This window comes from Somniosus microcephalus, chromosome 27 (genome assembly GCF_052327205.1).
Source record: "Somniosus microcephalus isolate GS21.2 chromosome 27, FLI_Smic_1.0, whole genome shotgun sequence".
Classification (NCBI taxonomy): domain Eukaryota; kingdom Metazoa; phylum Chordata; class Chondrichthyes; order Squaliformes; family Somniosidae; genus Somniosus; species Somniosus microcephalus.
Genome location: NC_141013.1, coordinates 28455487 through 28476639, shown reverse-complemented (window position 1 = coordinate 28476639; position 21153 = coordinate 28455487).

The following is a 21153-nucleotide window of genomic DNA, read 5'->3' as shown; positions in this document are numbered from 1 at the left end:
CCACTGGTTCCCCTTTATCCACCCTGTATGTTACATCCTCAAAGAATTCGAGCAAATTTGTCAAACATGACTTCCCCTTCGTAAAACCATGCTGACTCTGTCCTATTAAATTATGTTTATCCAAATGCTCTGTTACTGTTTCCTTAATAATGGACTCCAACATTTTGCCAACCACAGATGTTAGGCTAACTGGTCTATAGTTTCCAGCTTTTTGCCTACTTCCCTTCTTAAATAAGGGTGTTACATTAGCAGTTTTCCAATCTGCCGGGACCTTTCCTGAGTCCAGGGAGTTCTGGAAAATGATCACCAATGCATCCACAATCCCTACCGCCAGTTCTCTCAAGACCCTAGGATGTAGGCCATCAGGTCCAGGGGATTTATCCGCCTTAAGTCCCATTATTTTACTGAGTACCATCTCCTTAGTGATTTTAATCGTGCTTAGCTCCTCCCCCCCCCCCACGCCCCCCCATTGCCCCCTGTTTGTCCAGTGTTGGGATATTTTTAGTGTCCTCTACTGTAAAGACTGATACAAAATATTTGTTCAGCGTCTTTGCCATCTCCATGTTCCCCACCACTAGTTTCCCGGTCCCATCCTCTAAGGGACCAACGTTCACTTTAGCCACCCCTTTTCTTTTTATATAGCTGTAGAAACTCTTGCTATCTGTTTTTATATTTTTTGCTAGTTTACTTTCATAATCTATCTTCCCTTTCTTAATTAATCTTTTAGTTATTGTTTGCTGGCTTTTAAATGCTTCCCAATTTTCTATCCTCCCACTAGATTTGGCTACTTTATATGCCCTTGTTTTCAGTCGAATACTATCCTTTATTACTTTACTAAGCCACGGATGGCTGTCTTTTCTTTTACTCCCCTTTTTCCTCAGTGGAATATATTTATCTTGAAAGATGTGAAGTATCTCCTTGAATGTAGACCACTGCTCTTGTACCGTCTTACACTTTAATCTGTTTTCCCAGTCCACTTTAGTCAATTCTACTCTCATACCTTCATAGTCTCCTTTATTTAAGCTTAGTATGCTGGTTTGAGATCCAACTCTCTCACCCTCAAACTGAATTTGGAATTCAACCATATTATGGTCACTCATTCCAAGGGGATCCTTTACTAGGACATTTTTTATTAATCCTGTCTCATTACACAGGACCAGATCTAAGATTGCCTGCCCCCTGGTTGGTTCAGTTACATACTGCTCAAGGAACCCATCCCTAATACACTCTATGAACTCTTCCTCAATGCTGCCATGCCCAATTTGATTAGTCCAGTCAATATGAAAGTTAAAATCCCCCATGATTATAGCTGTTCCCTTATTACAAGCCCCAACTATTTCCTGATTTATACTCCGACCAACAGAGTTGCAACTGTTAGCAGGCCTATAGACTACGCCCACTAGTGACTTTTTTCCCTTATTATTCCATGGCCTAGAAATTCGGTTGGTTGCGCCAGGGATTAGCGCCTAAAGAGGGCAATAACTGGGGCGATAGCCAAATTCCGGTGGGGCACAAGGCGTTTAGCGCCTCACCCCATATTGAGTATGCATTTAACGCCGGCGCTAATGCTTAGCGCCCGCTCATGGGCGCAGGCTAATTATGATGTCATCTGAGTGTGCAACGCCTTTTCGGCGCCCCAGATGGGAAATTCAGTGGCGCCACCCTCTGTAGCGCCTGGCGCTATTAGTGACAGTTTTCCTGGGCCTTACCAAGTCGCTTTCGGGCTGGAGGAGCGTTATTTAAAGGGGACTGGTGTGGTTTAAAAACGGCACACATTTCTGGTGCACAACTTCCTCGAGAGCTACAAAGAGTTACTGACCTGCACACTGAGAGCCATTTGACCACTTGGCCCACGCTGGCAGAGGAACAGCAGCCTTCTGACCATCGCCTTGCTGTTGGTGAGCCTTGACAACGGGGAACCTTCCTGTGGGCACTTATTATGGGGCCTGCATTGGAGGGGAACGTCCTGCTGCTGAATCATCTGGAAAGGGCACTGAGACGCTGGGAGAGGGGGGCGGGCATGGCCAGATGGAGGAGGGCCAACAGACATCGCCACAGCAGACCTTACGCTGGCAGGGTTTTCCGACAGCAGTTTTCCTACATGAACATGCCGGAGGAGCAGTGTGTCAGAAGGCTGTGATTTAGAAAGGAGGTGGTGACTGAGCTGTACCAGCTGCTTCAGCCAGATCTGATACCCCCAAGCCTGTGAAGGGCAAGATGCATGTAAATAGCAGGCATGGCCATTGTAAATGAAGAAAGTGTTTCATTACACAAAATGTGGTTCCTTCAAACATGAGAAAGCTATGGCAACAGAAAGCAAAACGAATACATTGACACATAACTGCCTCTCACACCCGGGAGACTGTCCAAAACATAAATCACATTCCGACCATCTTCCTTGGCCTTGATTCCACTGCGCCAACCAAAGCATCCAATGCCCCATCAGTGAGGCGTTCCGCCCTCTGCCTCACCCTTTCCATTTCTTGCTAGGCTGGTGCGCCACAGGTAGGCTCCCACCGCTTTGAAGGCCTACAAGGCAGTGAGTGTGTCTGGTGATGCCAATTGACCTGCCCCTTTAAGAGCTGGCCGGCGCCACTGTGTCTCAGGGAAGGTGATTATTGAAAGCACCTGCGCTGCGCCCCGCCACAGCGATATTGGGTAGCGCCTCCGCGTTAGCGCCTTAAGAGTCGCGTGCAGCGCCTGATTTACCGCCGCAAACACCATCAGGGGCGCAATGACCCAATATCGCGCCAGGTGGCGCTAAGTCGCAGCTGGCGGTACTCTTAGCGCTTCGCCAGATCTAACGCCCCAAACGGGGCTATACCGAATTTCTAGGCCCTTATCTCCACCCAAACTGTTTCACTATCCTGATCCTTTGACCCAATATCATTTCTGACTATTGCAGTGATTCCATCCTTGATTAACATAGCAACCCCACCTCCCTTTCCTTCCTGTCTGTCCTTCCTAATTGTCAAATACCCTTGTATGTTTAGTTCCCAGTCATGATTATCTTGCAGCCATGTTTCCGTAATGGCCACCAGATCATACCCATGTGTAGTTATTTGTACCGTCAACTCGTCAATTTTGTTACGAATGCTGCGTGCATTCAGATAAAGAACTTTCAAATATGTTTTCTGGCAATTTATTCCTGCTTTTACCCCTTTTACTACTTTACCTTTAGGGATTAGGCTAAAAACTGCCTGTTAACTACCAAGAGAGCCCCAGGTGGGCAGAGGAAATGCTTCAAGGGCACCCTCAAAGCCTCCTTGAAAAAGTGTAACATCCCTACCGACACCTGGGAATCCCTGGCCCAAGACCGCACAAAGTGGAGGAGAAGCATCCGGGAAGGCGCCGAACACCTTGAGTCTCTTCGCCGGGAGCAAGCGGAAGTCAAGCGCAAGGAGCGTACGTCAGCCCAAGCACCCCACCCACCCGCCCCTTCAACCACCATCTGCCTCACCTGTAACAAAGACTGTAGGTCCCGCATTGGACTCATCAGTCACCTGCGAACTCATTTTTAATGTGGAAGCAAGTTATCCTCGGTTCCGAGGGACTGCCTAAGAAGAAGAAGAATTGGCACTAATCCCCTTCCCGCCTCGGGGAGGCGGCTCCCAGCACAGGTCGGATACCCGCCTCCTTTGAAACTGGCATGGAAGTGGGTTGGGGACGGGATGGGTTCGTGCCCCCCCGATTTTGCGATTTTAACCCCCCACACGCCTCCAATCCTGCCTTCACGGCCCAATGAAAATCCTGCCCATAGAGTCATAACGGCACAGAAGGAGGCCATTCGGTCCATCGAGTCTGCGCCGGCTCACTGCAGAGCAATCCAGTCAGTCCCATTCCCCCGCTCCATCCCCATAGCCCTGCAAATTTATTTCCCTCAAGTGCCTATCCAGTCTCCCCTTGAAAACATTGAGTATCTCCGCTTCCACCACTTCTGTCGGCAGCGAGTTCTAGGTCCTCACCACTCGCTGCGTAAAAAAGTTTTTCCTCACGTCCTCCCTGTATCTCTTGCCCAAAATCTTAAATCTGTGTCCCCTAGTCCTTGTACCATCAACTAGTGGGAACAGCCTTTCTACGTCTAGCCTATCCAAACCCGTCATAATCTTGTACACCTCTATCAAATCACCCCTCAACCTCCTTTGCTCTGATGAAAACAAATCCAGCTTTGCCAACCTGTCCTTGTAGCTAAGACCTCCCATCCCCGGAACCATTCTGATAAATCTCTTCTGCACCCTCTCAAGGGCCTTCACATCCTTCCTAAAGTGTGGTGACCAGAACTGGACGCAATACTCCAGTAGTGGTCTAACCAGCGCTTTGTAAAGGTTCAGCATAACTTCTCTACTTTTGTACTCAATACCTCTATTTATGAAGCCCAAGATCCCGTATGCTTTGCTAACCACTCTCTCAATATGTCCTGCCACCTTCAGGGACCTATGCACATTAACTCCCAGGTCCCTCTGTCCCTGCACACTCTTTAAAACTTTGCCATTAAGTGTATATTGCCTCTCCCTGTCCCTTCTACCAAAATGCATCACCTCACACTTCTCCATATTTAATTCCATCTGCCACTTGTCTGCCCATTCTGCTAGCCTTTCTATGTCCTGTTGACATATTGAAATAAAAACATGCAAAAGGCTTTGCACAAATGTAGAGAACAAAACAAACGTTAAAGTTGCTTCGCATTTTAAACTCATTTTATAAACTAATTCACGGCATGACTCCCTCCTGAATATCTTTTGAATTTTACTCTTTGTAAGTGCAGCCCCAAAGATTCCAATGAAAGATAACAACTTGTTAATTTGGATTTATACAATATGAAAGATACGAAAATCAATTGGACCAGATTTGTATATTATCTTCATTTTCTCCCCCTTAGAGGCAATGGAGGTGATTTTAATCTCGTAACCCTGCCGTTTGTAGTAGCGACCCATGAATGAAGCCGCCATTCGTCCCGCCCATTTCCTGCTGCGGTCTGATTTTCGGTCAGAGCTCTGTCTGGAACAGGCGGGAGCCTCGTCCATACAAATAGGGGTCAAGTGATGTCATTTAGACCCTGGCACCAATTTTCCGCCCTCACCACCTGACAGCCGCCAGTTCCCGCTCTCACCCATCAACCATAGATGGGACAAGCTGGCAGGCAGCCATATGGAGCAATATTTAAAGGATTCCTCCGCTGCTGTCCGGTAAAGCTCTCTGGAGCTTTTGGCAACATTTTTCTTACAGAAGCTGTGGGACTTTTAACCTTCAAACAATTTAAAAGGTGCTTGCAGGCCTTGAACGTGTGTTGCCGGCTGCTCCACAATGTTGTTTCTCTTTGCACCACACAAAAGTGCACCTGTGGCTCCCAGGTAATGGAAAATGGATGGTAAACATTGCAGCCAGTGTCCCCACGTTGCCAGAGCAATCTCGGTAGAACACAATCCCCCACCCATCCTCACCCAAGGCCAGGGACCCCATCCCCAATTCCGGGGACAGTGCCATTTACAGAGGCTGAGATAGGCTATCGGCACCTACAAGGGGCATATCAGTGATGGCCGCTCTAATCCAAGCCAATCCCCCCATGTAAGGCAGAGCACAATCCTCCAATCCCCTAAATGGGTCAAAGAGGGGAAAAAAAAGGTAAACCTCTTTGGCCCCCACAGGAGCCACTTCAACCAGAAAAGGTAATTACCAGGATTGATGACCTCACTCTAGTGATGGTTTGGGGCCTTTAGTTAGGCCTCAAAGGAACTCATGCCAGGCCTCAACTAACATCAGTTCCACTGAGGCCTTTTAAGGGTGTAAATGGAGTAATTTCCTGGGAAAGCCTGTGATCTCCCCAACACTTCTCCTTGACGTAGAGGGCAGGTCAGCTTGATCTAATTAGATGCCACTCAGACTCAACACAGGAACAGCAGTAGGCTATCGAAGCATGTTCTGCTATTCAACCAGACCATCTGTACCTCAACTCAATTTACCCGACTTTTGTCCCTATCCCTTGATACCCTGAGCTAACAAAAGTCTATCAATCTTGTTATATATTATCACATGGTTTATCACATGGTTTAGTATGAGCATGCTCAGTTCGCTCTGGCCTAGTAAAGCAAGCACATGAACAAGCAACTCCTGTCTCTGTCCTTCATTTGTTCCACCCACATATATTACATTTTTGGCAATGAGGATGAGATTCCAAAGCCATTTTTAGGGATCATGGCAGCATGTGGCGGAGCCACTAAGGGACTCCGATCAATTGTATATAATTCCCTTTAATAATATGTTAGCTACAGCCTGAGTCTGTATCTTTGTTTTCACTGTTTACATGTACAGAGCGCAATCACTTTGATAGCGCGGGTAAACGCGATGACGTCACGCCGTTCATCACGTGATCCCCCACCGGCGGGAAAAACGTGATGACGTGATGACGTCAGCCACGGGACTGCCCAAGCAGTCCTCGTGGAGCCTCCAAACTGACTAGACCTATATTCGATGTTCTCCTGTAATTATCCGTTAAACTCTGTTAGTTTTCATTAAACCTTGTTTATTTGATCGCCTGAGTGGACCTCAGTCTTTTGATAGGAACTAGACATTCCTACATTGGTGACCCCGACATTTGCGAACGGTTTTCGCAGAAGTTACTGAACATGGGAACGAACGCCATTGCTTTGAAGCTACCACAGTTCTGGGAGCAACAGCCAGCCGCGTGGTTCATCCAGGCTGAAGCCCAGTTCGCTATCAGAAACATCGTTGCGGATCAGACCTGTTACTATAACGTGGTCTCCGCCCTCGACAGCGCCACAGCCTCGCGGATCGTCAGCCTGCTTGGTAATCCACCAGAAGATCGCAAGTATGAAACGATAAAGGCACAGTTGTTACAGGTCTTCGGGCTCACGAAGTCGGAGCGCGCCCGCTGGCTGCTCGCTATGCCCGGCCTTGGGGACTCCAAGCCATCCGAGCTCATGAGCCAAATGCTCACGTTCCTGGGCTCCGAACCGGAATGCTTCCTCTTCAGGGAGCTATTCCTCAGCCAGCTAACGGAGCAAATTCAGGCTGCCCTAGCCAGGTCGGAAGTCACAGACTGCGCAGAGCTGGCTGCCGAAGCGGACAAGATTTTCGCGGTGACACAGCAGTACTGCGCTGCCACGAGGTGCCCATCCCCCACAGACGCTGCTCCAGCCCCTCAACCTGCGGGGTTGTGCTCCTACCACGCCCATTTTGGCGTGAAAGCAAGATGCTGCCGCCCTCCCTGCAGCTTTTCGCTCAAAAAAAAAATCAACAGCAACCCTGTCGAAAGAGGACCGGTTATAACGAGCGCCCCGCGGCTGCGATGGCAATCGGTGATTCGGGAAAACTCCTCTTCATCACCGACTCCCTATCTGGTCGACATTTCCTCTGCGACACCGGGGCGCAGTGTAGCATCCTACCCGCATCAAATCTTGATATACAAGCCGGGGGGCACGGCCTTTCCCTCGAGGCGGCTAATGGCGGGGCCATTCGGACCTTCGGAAGACGGCGGGTCCAGGTGTGCTTCGGCGGCCAGCGGTTTTACTGGAATTTCATCACAGCCAAAGTCTCTCAAGCCATCCTCGGGGCGGATTTTTTGTGCGCCAACAGCCTCCTGGTGGATGTAAGGCACCGCCAGTTGATCAATGCGGCCACTTTTCACTCCATCCCGTGCCACCGCGGCAACGCCGTGTCACGCACTGTCTCCTGTGCGTTCCCACCTCCGGATGACTTCACTTGCCTCCTCGGAGATTTCCCAGACCTCACCAGACCCACTTTCTCTTCCACGGCCACGAAACATGGTGTCGAACATCACATCACCACTACTGGCTCCCCGGGCTACGCACAGGCCCGGCGCCTCGAACCTGGCAAGCTCGCGGCTGCGAAAGCTGAGTTCGACACGATGGAGCGGCTAGGGATTATTCGCCGGTCAAATAGTTTCTGGTCTTCGCCTCTCCACATTGTTCCGAAACCTGGCGGCGGATGGCGGCCTTGCGGCGACTACCGCCGCCTGAATGACGCCACTACTCCTGATCGGTACCCGATCCCTCATATTCAGGATTTCTCTGCCCATTTGGCGGGAAATACCATTTTTTCAAAAGTCGACCTTGTCCGTGGCTACCACCAGGTCCCCGTGCACCCGCAAGACGTCCTGAAAACTGCAGTCATCACCCCATTCGGCCTGTTTGAATTTCTGCGGATGCCGTTTGGATTGAAGAACGCTGCACAGGCTTTCCAGCGCTTGATGGATTCTGTGCTTCGGGACCTCAAGTTTCTATTCGTCTACTTCGACGACATCCTCATCGCCAGCCCTAATAAAGAGGAGCACATCTGCCATTTACGCACCCTCTTTAGACGCCTCAGTCAACACGGCTTGATCATCAACCCGGCCAAGTGCCAGTTCGGCCTGCAGCAGATTGATTTCTTAGGCCATCGCATCACATCGGATGGCGCAATTCCCCTGCAAACGAAGGTGGAGGCAGTTACTTCTTTCCCGCGCCCGCAGACCATCAGGGCCCTGCAGGAGTTCCTCGGGATGGTAAATTTTTATCACCAGTTCGTCCCTAATGCAGCTCTGCTCATGCAGCCCCTGTACGAGGCCTTCAAGGGCAAGTCCGGCAAGGCTCCGCTTAGCTGGACGGTTGACATAGACCAGGCGTTCATCGACACAAAAGGCGCCTTGGCCAAAGCAACCATGCTGGCGCACCCGCTGCCAAATGCCACCATTGCCCTTACCGCCGACGCGTCAGACTACGCCATCGGCGCAGTGCAGGAACAGTGAGTCAATGGGACGTGGCAACCGTTGGCGTTTTTCAGCCGCCAACTACGGCAAAACGAACGGAAGTACAGCACGTTCGACCGGGAGTTGCTGGCCCTTTTTCTGGCCATCCGCCATTTCCGGTTCTTGCTAGAGGGCCGTCCGTTCACGGTTTTTGTGGACCATAAGCCATTAACGTTCGCTATGGCCAAGACCGCCAAACCGTGGTCAGCTCGGCAACAACGTCAGTTACCGTTTATCTCAGAATTCACCACTGAGATTCAGCATGTATCCGGTAACGACAACCTGGTGGCGGATTGCCGCTCCCGCGCGACCGTTCATGCAGTCCAGCTCGGCATCGACTATGCCCTCATGGCTGCGGATCAAGCCTCGGATCCGGAAGTACAATCTTACAGAACCAACCCCATTAGCCTCCAGGCGGCCGACGTCAAATTCCATGCCGCGGGCACTACGCTACTCTGCGACGTCTCCGTAGGAGATCCTAGTCCTATCGTGCCGGTCGCCTGGCGCCGAAAAGTTTTTGACGCCGTACACGGGTTGTCGCACCCTGGCATGAAGGCCTCGCAACGGCTGATGTCGTCCAAATTCGTGTGGCGGGGCATGCACATGGATGTCCGCGACTGGGCCAACACCTGCGTGGTCTGCCAAAAGGCCAAGGTGCAGCGTCACGTCAAGTCTCCATTGGCCACTTTCGCTGTTCCGGAACGTAGGTTTAATCATGTGCATGTGGACCTGGTGGGGCCACTTCCGCCTTCGCATGGGTTTACTCATCTTCTTACAATGGTGGACCGCACCACTAGATGGCCTAAGGCGGTTCCTTTGGCATCCACCACTTCCGCAGACGTCGCCAGGGCATTCATCTCCGCTTGGGTCGCCCGTTTCAGGGTACCGGCGGACATCTCGTCTGATCGGGGGCCGCAGTTTTCTTCTGAGCTCTGGAACGCTGTGGCTCAGGGGCTCGGCGTCAAGCTACATCGCACCACTGCCTACCATCCACAGGCGAATGGCCTGTGTGAACGATTCCACAGGTTGCTCAAAGCCGCACTGCGAGCCGGCCTTCAAGGCGCGGGCTGGGTGGACCGGCTTCCATGGGTCCTTTTGGGTCTTCGTACGGCACCTAAAGAAGATCTTCAATCGTCCTCGGTGGAGCTCGTATATGGCCAGCCGCTACGCGTACAAGGGGATTTCCTTCCGACTCCAACAGAGCCATGGTCCGCATCCCAGCAGCTCATCAGCCACCAGGAGGCAGCCAGAAGTTTCGCTCCAGTGCCTACGTCGCATCACGGCTTGCAGAGCTCCCACGTCCCAGCTGAGCTGAAGAACGCCGACTATGTGTTTATCCACCACGATGCTCATCGGGATCCGCTCAAACCCTCTTACACTGGTCCTTTCCACGTGATAGAGCCGGGAGACAAAACTTTTTCGGTCAATATCGGATGTAAACCGGACCACATTTCGGTTGACCGGTTGAAGCCGGCACACTTAGACCTTGACCGCCCAGTCACGATCGCACAACCGCCGAAACGTGGCTGACCGCCCACAGTCGCCATGCCAGATCAAATGCAACCGCCCACCAGCTCGCCCACTGTCCATCAGCTTCCACTTCAAGGCTACAGAAGTCGATCTGACAGGCTTGTTAGGCCTCCTCGCCATTTTACTTTTGCTGTTAAAGACAATTCTGGGGGGGCGCATGTGGCGGAGCCACTAAGGGACTCCGATCAATTGTATATAATTCCCTTTAATAATATGTTAGCTACAGCCTGAGTCTGTATCTTTGTTTTCACTGTTTACATGTACAGAGCGCGATCACTTTGATAGCGCGGGTAAACGCGATGATGTCACGCCGTTCATCATGTGATCCCCCACCGGCGGGAAAAACGTGATGACGTGATGACGTCAGCCACAGGACTGCCCAAGCAGTCCTCGTGGAGCCTCCGAACTGACTAGACCTATATTCGATGTTCTCCTGTAATTATCCGTTAAACTCTGTTAGCTTTCATTAAACCTCATTTATTTGATCGCCTGAGTGGACCTCAGTCTTTTGATAGGAACTAGACATTCCTACAATCACATGGTTTATCACATGGTTTAGTATGAGCATGCTCAGTTCACTCTGGCCTAGTAAAGTAAGCACATGAACAAGCAACTCCTGTCTCTGTCCTTCATTTGTTCCACCCACATATATTACATTTTTGGCAACGAGGATGAGATTCTAAAGCCATTTTTAGGGATCATGGCAAGGCACAGCGTTCAACCTTCGAGTGGACACGTTTAAAGTGAATTTGTGACACCTAAACTGAATTTTTGTGATGTTTTACTGTTAATACTGATGCAGAATTATCTGTGCTTCACCTTTGTGTGTATGTATACACAGCAACAGCGGCGTTGATTCTCACAGGTACACAGGTAGCGTGCTGAGTCACTGTTCAACAGGATCGGGACAATCATGGCCGCGCCTACAGGATTCATCGGAAGCCTCGGCATGTATGACCGAGCTCGCAAACCATTCAGTTCTTACATTGAGCGGATGGAGATGTTTTTTAAGGCCAATAACAATGGCCCAGAAATTCAGGTCGGGGGCTTCCCACGGATGCAAGCCCCCGACCTGCACTTACCTAACGCGCCGGCCGTTGAGCTGTGGGCCCGCGTGGGATTCCGATCCTGGGCCTCCTCCAACTGCCGGCGCGCAGTGCTTGCATATCCTAGGGGCGCAGTTAGTTCGATGCGTCCCCTGGGATCATGTGGGCAATGGAGAGCCAATGGTAGTAGGGAATGCTTCATTCATAAGTTTGACAGGAAGAGCTGTCAAACCTATAAATACTATAAGCCCCAAAACATCACTAAAATTTTTTTTAAAAACATCACATTTTAAAAATAAACTATAAATTACATGAAATAACTATTTTAAACAATAATTTAAATTTTTGAAAAAAATAATTACATTTTCTAACGGGACTAAAAATAAACTTACCTTTCTTTAAAGTATTTAAAAATAATAAACCTGTGGAAAAAATGTTTTAATTTTAATTAATTCACCACTTACCTTGTTAAAAGCAGGTCTTGCACCTGCTTTTTAAAGTGTATCTGCTGGAGACTTACCCTCCCGGAGAAAGCTGCAAAAAAAACATAAGTTCAATGCGCACGCGCTGCCTCTCCGGCACACGTGTTCGACCTCTGAACCCCTTCTTTCAGGGGAACGGAAGTGCCGGTTTCCCGCGCGTGTGCAGTGCATGCACGAAACCAGCACTTTCGTTGGGCCTACGGGTGAGTACCCCGTGCATACTCACACGTTGGGACCCGAATTTCTGGGCCATTATTGCGACTGAAGGTGCAGATGAAAATGTTCAAGCTCAAAATAAAGTAATTCGTGAACAGAAGAAAGCAATTTTTCTAACGGAGATCAGGCCAGATGTCTACGGAGCGTTGACAAATCTACTTGCGCCAGGGAAAGCGAAGGATGTGTTGTTTGAAGACATTGTTGAGAAACTCGAGGACCATTTCAACCCAAAGCCATTAGAAATAGCAGCAAGCTATAAGTTTGGTACCAGAAACCAAAAACAAAGTGAAACCATCAGGGAGTACATTGTAGCACTTAAAAACCTGTCTTTGCATTGTAACTTGGGCACATTTTTGGATCATCCATTGCGAGATAAGTTTGTGTGTGGACTGGTGGGTGAGCGCACACAGTCCAAGTTACTGAACACTCCGAACCTAATGTTTGACATAGCATGCAAAATTGCCCTATCTCTGGAGATGGCGTCTAAGAACGCAAGGGAGATCCGTCCAACTCAAGTGATGAGTGCAGCTGAGGTTTACAGCCACAAAGCTACCGTCAAACCTAAAGTTGTGAGACTGGGTCAAAAGCATGTCGGTGAGAGCAGTTCAGTGAATTGTTATTGCTGCAATGGAAATCACTCACCACAGTCCTGCCAATACAGAAATGCAAAATGTTTTCACTGCCAGAAGCAAGGCCATATTTCAACAGCTTGCAGAGCTAGATCGAAAGCAGGAAGTAAGAACCATTCTAGTGGCACTGCAAAGCAGTGACAACAAAAGGGAGGAATTCACAATATTGAAGTGAACACACCTGATGTTGAAGAACTAGGGGGGTGATTTTACCAGCCCTGGGGAGGCGGGTATGGAGGCGGGACTGCCGGGAAAATGGCAGAATTTGGGGGCGGGTGCCCAACCCGCCCCCAACCCGCCTCCATGCCATCTTGCCAGGAGGCGGGTAGCCGTCCCGCGCCAGGTCCCTTCTCCTTGGAGGCGGGAAGGGATTAAAGCCACTTAACTGCCTGTAAACAGAAAATAGGATTATCCCCTTTTTGCCCACACAAGTGCGGGCTTCCCGAAGGCTCCGAAACCCGCCAGGGTCACCAAGGCGAGTAGTGGGTCTGCGGGGGTCGGAGGGGTCCAAAAGTGTGCTGTGGAGGTGAGTGATGGGTGCAAGTGTGGAGAGGTGAGTATCTGAGGTAAGTGCAAAGTATTACAAAAAGTGTACTTACCTTTGTTTCTTCCTACAGGCTTCAGTCGGTGGGTATACGGAGAGTCTCGTACCTCCGCGGTAGAGATGACAGATGGCCGTTGTATTCTCCAGTGCAACAACCATCTAATTTCTGCAAAAGAAAGAGGTTTGATGAGTCTTGAATTCAAGAACTCATCAAACTACAGAGAATGTCACTGTTTGAGAGCTTCACAGAGCTGTCAAACGATGACAATTTGACAGATGAAACGTCATATGCTGACGTTCTCTGTAACCGGCTTTACCTTAATTGGCCTGCTAAGCCCACTGGGCGGGCTTAACAAGGTCAATCAAGGAAAAATAGCGTGGGTTGGCCAGACGTTGATGGAGGCGGGACTGAAACCTGACAAGTGGGAGTCCCGCCTCCAAAAGCTCCCCATTGGCAAAATCACCCCCAGCTATCTGCAGCATCTATTCCACTAGCAGCAACGCTAGCAGCCGTGAGAAAGACTTCTGTACAAAACTTTTGATTAATGACCAATATATTGATATGTGTATCAACACAGCGGCAGACTGCTCTATCATGAGTAAGTGCACATATGAGAGTAAGTTTAATCAAATACCACTTATAAAGAGTTCTCTTAGGCAGTCCCTCGGAACCGAGAATGACTTGCTTCCACATTAAAAATGAGCTCGCAGGTGACTGATGAGTCTAATGCGGGACCTGCAGTCTCTGTCACAGGTGGGGCAGACAGTGGTTGAAGGGACGGGTGGGTGGGGTGCTTGGGTTGACGTGTGCTCCTTGCGCTGCTTGCGCTTGGCTTCCGCTTGCTCCCGGTGAAGAGACACGAGGTGTTCGGCGCCTTCCCGGATGCTTCTCCTCCACTTTGTGCGGTCTTGAGCCAGGGATTCCCAGGTGTCGGTGGGGATGTTACACTTGTTCAAGGAGGCTTTGAGGGTGTCCTTGAAGCGTTTCCTCTGCCCAACTGGGGCTCTCTTGCCGTGCCGGAGCTCCAAGTAAAGCGCTTGTTTTGGGAGTCTCGTATCGGGCATGCGGACAATGTGACCTGTCCATCGGAGCTGATTGAGCGTGGTCAGAGCTTCGATGCTGGGGATGTTGGCCTGAGCAAGAACACTGACATTGGTGCGCCTATCCTGCCAATGGATTTGCAGGATCTTGCGGAGGCAGCGTTGGTGGTACCTCTCCAGTGCTTTGAGGTGCCTGCTGTATATGGTCCATGTCTCTGAGGCATACAGCAGGACAAGTATCACTACTGCCCTGTAGACCATGAGCTTAGTGCCGGGTTTGAGGTCCTGGTCTTCAAATACTCTCTTCCTCAGGCGACCGAAGGCTGCACTGGCACACTGAAGGTGGTGTTGGACTTCGTCGTCGACGTCTGCCCTTGTTGACAGTAAGCTCCTGAGGTATGGAAAGTGGTCCATGTTGTCCAAGGCCTTGTCGTGGATTTTGATAATCGGGGGGCAGTACTGTGTGGCGGGGGCAGGTTGGTAGAGGACCTTTGTCTTACGGATGTTTAGTGTAAGGCCCATGCTCTCGTATGCTTCGGTGAAGGTGTTTACGATGGTTTGGAGTTCGACCTCTGATGCGCTATCGTCTGCATACTGTAATTCGACGACAGAGGATGGGACGACCTTGGTTCTGGACTGGAGGCGACAGAGGTTGAACAGTTTCCTGTTTGTTCTGTAAATTAGCTCCACTCCAGTGGGGAGCTTACTGAGGGTGAGATGGAGCATTGCAGCAAGGAAGATTGAGAAGAGCGTTGGTGCGATGACACAGCCTTGCTTGACCCCGGTTCGTACGTGAATTGGGTCTGTGGTGGAACCGTTGGTCAGGATCACGGCTTGCATGTTGTCGTGAAGCAGGCGGAGGATGGTGACAAACTTTTGAGGGCAGCCAAATTTGAGGAGGACACTCCATAATCCCTCACGGTTGACAGTGTCAAAGGCCTTTGTGAGATCAAAGAAGGCCATGTACCGTGGTTGGTGCTGTTCCCTGCATTTCTCTTGTAATTGACGTGTGGTGAAGATCATGTCCATTGTGCCTCTTAATGGGCGGAATCCGCATTGCGACTCTGGGAGGAGCTCTTCGGCCACTGGGAGAAGGCGATTGAGGAGGATTCTTGCGATAACTTTCCCTGTGGCAGATAGCAGGGATACTCCTCTGTAATTACCGCAATTGGACTTGTCACCTTTCTTGAAGATGTTTATAAAGAGTACCGTAGAGTTAAAAACCTACTCCAGAGAAATCCTAGAGACATGTGGACAAATGCAATGTACAGTTCAGTACAATGGCCAGTCAGTAAAGCTGCCTATTATTGTAGCAAGCTACAACAACAGGCCAACCCTCATGGGCAAAGATTGATTGAGAAAGTTAAAACTAGATTGGAAAAACATCTTCAGTGTAGATGCTTCAAAGAAGCAACTCGACACAATGCTGAACAAGTATAAAAGCATGTTCTCAGACAGTTATGAGGGCATCACTGGGTATGAAGCGCATGTCCGCATCAAGTCCAACATGAAGCCTGTCTATTGTAAGGCAAGGCCGGTCCCCTATGTGTTGAAAAGTCAGGTGGAGGAAGAGCGAGCGAAGCTCAGAGAGAACGGAGTGCTAGTAAAAATTGACAAAAGTGAATGGGCTACCCCGATTGTGGTAGTGCCCAAAGCAGACAAAACTGTACGCTTGTGCAGTGACTACAAAGTTACCATTAATCAAGCAGTTGATGATGAGCAGTACCCGTTACCTACATCACAAGATTTGTATGCAGCATTCTCTGGGTCAAAGGTTTTCTCCAAGCTTAACCTGTCGCACGCTCAGCTAAATGTTGACAAAGGAAGTCAACATTATCTAACTATTAACACACACAAGGGACTGTACTCATACACCAAGCTATCGTATGGTGTAAAGTCCTCCCCCAAAATCTTCCAGGCTACGATGGATAAGATTTTGCTAGGAATTCCAAATTGCTTATGCAATCAAGGCGATGTGCTGAACGCAACAAGCAGTGAGGAAGAAAATCTAGAAATGTTAGATATAGTACTTCGAAGGTTGAGTGCCCACAATGTCAAATTGAAAAGGAGCAAATGTGCTTTTGTTCAGCCCGAGGTTGTGCACCTTGGTTTGAAAGTTGATGAAAATGGCTTGCAACCAGTTAAGGAAAAGGTTGATGCTGTCATCAATGCTCCAAAACCACAGAACGTGTCTGAGTTAAGATCTTTCCTTGGAATGGTCCAGTACTACGCATGTTTCTTACCTGAGTTAGTGACCATGTTAGCTCCATTGCACGAGCTCCTCAAGAAGGATGTCCAGTGGAAGTGGACAAAAGCGCAACAGAAAGCTTACGATGTTTGTAAGAGAAGTCCCTCTAGCAATGCTCTACTTGTGCACTATGTCACAGAGCGTGTAAGTTAGCGTGTGATGCTTCTAGCTATGGTGTGGGAGCTGTCATAAGCCACGTAATGAATGACGGCCAAGAGAAACCAATCACATTCGCATCGCGAACCCTCACAAAGAGCAAAAGAAACTACACGCAAATTGAAAGGGAAGCATTTGCCATAGTGTTTGGAATCAAGAAATTCCAACTGTTCCTGATCAGCAGAAAGTTTACCCTGATAACCGATCACAAACCACTCCTAGTACAATTGGGGCCCAAATCTGCCATCCCTGCAATGGCCGCATTACAAATGCAATGTTGGGCAGTGTTGTTGTCACAATATAACCGCACGATTGAATATCGCACTTCAAAGCAAAATGCAATCACAGATGCCTTGTCCAGGTTGCCACATGAGGACTCAAGTGTTGGGAGTGAAGGTGAGATTTTCACGCTAGGTGCAGTTGACAAGGACTTTCCCGTGAATACAACTAAGATTGCAGATGAGACTCAAAAGGACTCAGTACTGGAAAGAGTGTATGAAAACACCTTGAATGGATGGACTGATCAGTGTCTGGACACAGAGTTGAAACCATTCCATAACCGTCATACTGAATTGTTTTGTGAGCAAGGTTGTATCAAGTGGGGAAACAGAGTGGTGGTACCTACTTCTTTGAGTTCGGAACCAGAACAAAACAGCCCGAAAATTGTTTCAACACCAAAACCTTTTGTAAGGAGATCAGGAAGGCTCCACACACCTGTTATTAAACTAGATTTGTAGTCCATTTAAAAGAAAAAGCCAGGAGTTTTTGTTATGTGGTACATGTAATGCTGGGAAAGGTGGGACCAGAGTTTTGTTGAATTTGAGAACCGAATACATACTTTTTTTTAAGGTGAAAGCAGTGTAATGTATCATCACATGGTTTAGTATGAGCATGCTCAGTTCGCTCCGGCCTAGTTAAAGCAAGCACATGAACTAGCAACTGGTGTCTCTGTCCTTCATTTGCTCTACCCACATAAATTACAAATCTCATTCTTGAACCTTTCAATTGATCCCGCATCCACTGCCTTTTGGTGGAGAGAGTTCCAGTCCCTTTTTGTGACAAAGTGCATCCTGACTTCATTCCTAAATGCTTTAAGCTCCACTTTGAAGATTGTGCCCCCCTTGTTCTGGATTCCTCCACCAGAGGAAATAGCTTCTCTGTATTTGCCCCATCAAATCCCTTTACCATTTTAAACACCTCAATTAGATCACCCCTCAACCTTCAAAAATCAAGGGAATACAAACCACGTTTATGCAACCAGCAAAATAAATTGGGTCGGCTGGTACCTTTATCATAGCTTTGCACCAATAAAAGCAATCAAGAGCTGAATTAATGCAGAATTATGCTTTCATTTGCTACTATAAATGAGGCACGTTAAAAATTGTTTTCGAAAAACGGTTTTCAAAACTCAAAGGAATACAGCAGCCAAAAATCATGATTGCTCCAATCCTGATTGTCCTGATTCCTTCCCATCTCCCCATACTACTTGCCAGAAATATAGTGCCTCTATATTTGTTCAAATTGGTGAGGGTAACAAATGACAAATAATGTCTCCTGACTATTTTATACAGTAACATTTTAATGTCTGTATGAATGTCGGACTGTAGGAACCTTGTGTCCTCCATTGATTTCTGATTGACCCTTGCCAACCACACATCATCAGCCACATTTGGCAGGGGCCTATCAGATCCAGGAATCACATCCCAGAGCAAATGCAGCCAGCAGCCATCACATGCCCACGCCAACCAAATGCTTGAGTGAGCAAAGTTAAAATAACTCTAACAATTTAACTGGAACTGAAATTTTAGCCAAGTAAGTTGGTGCAGATGTAAACAATTAATAATTCCAGTTCTAAGTGAAGTTTCAACTGGGTTGAAAGCTCAGTCGCGGCTGCTGAGGCCTGCTCCATTCTAAACAGAAAACACTTTTTTAAATGTTCTCCGTGAGAAGTACCGCACCCCCAGGTCGTCAGCCAGTATTTTAAAGGCTGCGCGTGTGCCTGGGCAGACATTCAGGGTGAGTGTGCTGTGGCTGGCTTTTTGTAACTTTACATTGAGAGAGAGATGACCAGTCATTTTCAGCGGCCTGGTTATGTTGAACGATTTGTTCGGCAGGTTGGTGGGGGGCCTTTGTTGCTTTGATATATTGTGAAAAACTTATTGTAAATACAATGAGTACTGTTCATTAAGCATTTTGTTAAATAAAATGTCTTTTTGGTTCATTAAAAAAAATCCAAACAGAATGAAAGGACATGCAGAAACGTGAACCGTCAAAATACAAATTCAAAGGAATATAAACTAACGCCGAACCGGAAATTAGAACAAAGCAGATGGGCAATCACATGCCCACAGCCAGTAGCATGTGACTGAGCAGCACGATCCCTGTTACAAGTGACCATGTGGGACCCCCAGAGGCCTTTTGCACTGCTTTATCAGCTAAGACTTCCTCCCTCTTGATGGTGAAAGTGGTCCTCGTTATAAACGAGATCTATAGATTCTTTTAATCCACAGAGCCAGTTTCAAAAGTAGCTCGGTGATAAATCGAGCAGAGCCTTTTCTTTTACCTTTCTGCTGCTCTTATTTGAACCAACTTGGCCTTAAATGAAAAGTATTAGCACTTGGTCTTCACCCACAATCTGTTGATGTTATTTTTTAGATACAAGGTGGCAGTGAAGTTGGGAGATAGACTTCAGATATTTGCTCCACAGGACAACCTACTGGCCAGAACATAGTTAAAGGCAACTGTTTACATACAGGATTTCTGTTTGAAATGTTTCTGTAGGGAATTTTAATGTTAAATGTTGACATCACAGAGTGACCAAAAATTGCAACAACTGGAAATATCTGCATACACAAGTTTTATATACACATCATATACTCACCTTGTCCACTGGTTTAAACATCCACTCACTCCACCATCAGCGTGCCATGGCTGCAGTGTGTACTATCTACAGGATGCACAGCAGCAACTCGCCAAGACTTCTTTGGCAGCACCTCCCAAGCCCGCGACCTGCGCCACCTAGAGGGACAAGGGCAACAGGTGCATGGGAGCACCACCACCTCCAAGTTCCCCACCAAGTCACGCACCATCCCGATTTGGAAATATATCGCCGACCCTTCCTTGCTGCTGGGGCAAAATTCTGGAACTCCCTGCCTAACAGCACTGTGGGAGGACCATCACCACATGAACTGCAGCGGTTCAAGGAGAAAGCCCACCAGCACCTTCTCAAGGGCAGTTAGTGATGGGCACTAAATACCAGCCTTGTCAGTGATGCCTGTTAAGTCCGTGAATGATTTAGACACGGACTAGCAGGAGTGAAAACAAACAGATGCTTACTGGTGGAAGTCCATAACGAAACTAAACAACAGAGGCTCTCTAGCGCCTTTTATACAGGGGTGGTCACTGCCGGTACTGCAGTCTGAGACCAGTTATTCTCTTAAAGGTACATACACAACAATTCCTCCCCTTTTAGATAAACAGTACATAACATTCATTTAACAACTAATGATAACGAATTACAATCACAATTACTGTTGCTAGATACATTGGTTAAGTTTAAGCAATTATAAGTTCAGTCTTTGAGGAGGCTTCCTAACTCTGTCTGGATAACGCCTCTTTGGAGTATCAGGTTCTTCTGGCTATGTTGAGTCGGAATCAATGTCGTTGTTTGGTTCATCTGCTTCCAATATTACCGGTTCTGCGGTAGCTGCAATTGGAACGTCGATTTCATTACCAGGTGTATCAGATCGTGGTGTGGAGTTGACGTTTTCCAGTGACTCTACAATCTGGTCAGCATGGCGTCTTACAATGCTCTCCCCAGCGTCCACGGTATACATGAGAGGTCCTTGCCGTGTACAAATCGTTCCTGGCTGCCATTTCTCAGTGCGGTAGTCCCGGGCCAAAACTGGTTGACCTATCTTAAAACTCCTGGTCGGCCTTTCATTCATATTCTGAAACTGCCTGTTCTCCACATCTCTTCGGACGTTTGGCTTAACCAAATCCAAGCGGCATCGTAGTCTTCGATTGAAGAACATCATGGCTGGAGTTTGGTTGGTAACCGCATGTGTCGCATTCCGGTAGGCAAACAAGAAGTTGTCCACCTTGTGTTGTAGGGGTATATCTTCATTACACATTGCCTTGATAGCCTTCTTGAATGTTTGGACAAACCTCTCAGCCAATCCATTAGTGGCTGGATGATATGGGGCAGATGTGTAATGCTTAACACCATTGTTCTTTAAGAACCTCCGGAACTCTTCAGACACAAACTGTGGTCCATTGTCAGAGCAAATCTGTTCAGGCAGCCCATTCCTGGCGAATATGGTTCGTAAAACTGCGATAGTTTTTTCCGTGGTGGTTGAGGACATTTTTATTACCTCTGGCCACTTTGAATGTGCATCCACCGCAATTAAAAACATCGAGTCCATGAAGGGACCAGCAAAATCAATGTGCACCCTTTGCCATGGAGATGAGGGCCACTCCCATGGATGCAGAGGAGCT